General features: G+C 31.4%; 1 non-coding gene across 1 annotated transcript; it reads left to right on the plus strand.

Annotated features, from left to right (window-relative positions):
• The first annotated feature begins 2454 nt into the window (after positions 1–2454).
• On the plus strand, positions 2455–2527 carry TRNAA-CGC (transfer RNA alanine (anticodon CGC)). Its single transcript has one exon. It is a non-coding gene; the product is annotated as a tRNA-Ala (tRNA).
• Positions 2528–2852: the final 325 nt, after the last annotated feature.

Consider the following 2852-nt stretch of genomic DNA (forward strand, 5'->3'; position numbering starts at 1 on the left):
TTGTTTTATATCATGTCCGATGGATTTCCCGGAATGATAGGGGATATTCTTATATGCATCTTGTTAATGTCGGTTACCAGGTGTTCACCATATGAATGATTTTTGTCTCTATGCATAGGACGTATATTTATGAGAAATGGAAATATGAAATCTTGTGGTCTATTAAAATTATGAAATGATTATTTATGATAAAATAATGAACTCACCAACCTTTTGGTTGACACTTTAAAGCATGTTTATTCTCAGGTATGAAAGAAATCTTTCGCTGTGCATTTGCTCATTTTAGAGACATTACTTGGAGTCATTCATGACGTATTTCAAAAGACGTTGCATTCGAGTCGTCGAGTTCATCAAGATTATTATCAAGTCAATTATAGTTTAGATATATTATGAAATGGTATGCATGCCGTCAACTTTCGATGTATTGAAAGTTTGTGTTTTTAAAAACGAATGCAATGTTTGTAAAATGTATCATATATAGGTCAAGTACCTCGCAATGAAATCAACTATTGTGAATCGTTTATAATCGATATGGACTTCGTCCAGATGGATTAGGACGGGTCTCTACACTGATTACTTTTACGATATTACCAATGCTTTTATGTTTGACACTAGTACTATTATACCCGTTGAGTTTGTTCAGAATTTCCCTAGCTTGAATACTTTAATTACCTTCGGGTAAGCGCAAATTAGATGGACTAATCCGTTAGGTTAGACAAACCTCACCCAACAGTATTAACTGTGGTGCATTTACTTTGAACTATAAGTACACTCGAACAAGTGTATACAATTCATGGGGTAAGGATAAGTGTAGTTATATACTATACGCCGGTCTTAGCTAGTATTCAAGTGCTCATAGTGGTATGTAAATTTTTGCAACGCTGTGCTTATGGAAATCTCGTGGTCAAATGCAAATGAACTATTTTTCTGAATAATGTTTTTTAGATACTATTTTACGTTACTTAAAACTGTGGTTTACAAACAAGAGAAATAAAACTTGACATGGTATTGTCTACGAACATTTGAAACTTGACACGGTATTGTCTACGAACATTTGAAACTTGACATGATATTGTCTACGAACATTTGAAAATTGACATGATATTCTCTACAAACATTTGAAACAAGACATAGTGCTGTCTACAAACTTTAAGTATGAAACCTTTGTAGTCTCATACGTTGCAATTGGTTACTTAAACTTGTGTTTTACAAGCAGGAGAAACAAAACATTTTTGAATGTCATACACAGCTGAAACTTGACATTGATATTCACAAACAGACTAAAACTTGACAAATGTTGTCTGCAAACTTTTAATATTAAACCTTGGTGGTCTTTCGCTAATAAACGTTTTCTGAAAATCGTTCTTAAACATACCGTATTGTTTACTTAAACCTTTAGATCACTCAACATTATTGTTGACTTGTTTTGCGTGTTATTTCTCAGGTATTAATTGCTTCCGCTGTAGATATTTGTTGTTATATGTAAAAGTCAAGCCATGCGCTGGGACCAGAGTTAACATCGTCGTTGATAGATTTTAATGGGGTGTTATAACTGGTGATTGCCGATAACTGACCCACATATTTGTAATAAAATTCATTATAATTCGCTTCGGGTCCCCTCTTCGACTCATATCTACAAACAGTGTTGCAAAAAACCCGATTACTTCTCGATTAATCTCCGATTACACATTTTTATGAGCAGTCTGTTCCGACTTTTCAAAATTCGTTTAATTAATCGGTCAACGTCGATTGATGGGTCAAAATCGAATTTGGTAATCAATGTCGGTCAAAGTCAAAATTTGTCAACATTTTAATATGAATTTTTAACAAAAACTTTAATGTTTTTGAACCAAATGAACAAGCTTTGAGAATTATGTTAAAGTTTATATTTATGTTTAAAGTTTTCTTGTATATTTACAAATATAATTTATAAAATTTAATATTTATATGTACTAAAGTACAATCCGATTAATCCCTGAATTGTCGATTAATCCTTCCGAAGTCCCGACCGATTAATTATCGAATAGCGAATTTTGCAACTTTGTTTACAAATACTTCATACATTCTTGAAAACTTCCACCTCACCCTTTAGCAATTTCAACTACAAAGATTTGGAATTTTTATAAAAACGGGAGACGAACTAACATTGTCACGGTGTTCATGCATTCTTGAAAAACGAATTGGATCTTTTAACGTACAATTGTTCATATATTCAACAATCTTTTATCAATAATTCAAACTCAAGTATTTGATTAATGGAGACTCTAGCTAATAGAATAAAATAACCACGTGAAGTGAATTGATTAGCATCAAAGTTTTGTAGTACTCGTATTTGTTAACGGAATATGACTGACTTCAGATAAGATATACCAGTAGAATTTCTTTTGGACGTATAAGAGAAATAAATAAATATATTAGAAATGTGTAAGTTAATTATTATAAGTTAATAATAACGGGGATGTAGCTCATATGGTAGAGCGCTCGCTTCGCATGCGAGAGGCACGGTGTTCGATTCCCCGCATCTCCATCTTAAATGTTTTATATATTATTTTATCAACGAATATATAATTATAATTGTTTAGTAATTATTAATTACCTAAAAAACTATTTACAAGAATGAAATCAGGCTTTTGATTTGCTGCCTAATTATTTTTGGCCATCTGATTTTCACTCGTCGTCGTCATTATTATTATTATTATTATTATTATTATTATTATTATTATTATTATTATTATTATTATTATTATTATCATGTTGATGTACAAAGTATACGTGCCCTTTTCTACACACCTGACTCTCCCAACTCACTAACATCTATTAAAATAACACCCTTTAAGTATTACAGTATTAAT

The sequence above is a fragment of the Rutidosis leptorrhynchoides genome, chromosome 9 (genome assembly GCF_046630445.1).
Source record: "Rutidosis leptorrhynchoides isolate AG116_Rl617_1_P2 chromosome 9, CSIRO_AGI_Rlap_v1, whole genome shotgun sequence".
NCBI classification, from domain to species: Eukaryota; Viridiplantae; Streptophyta; class Magnoliopsida; order Asterales; family Asteraceae; genus Rutidosis; species Rutidosis leptorrhynchoides.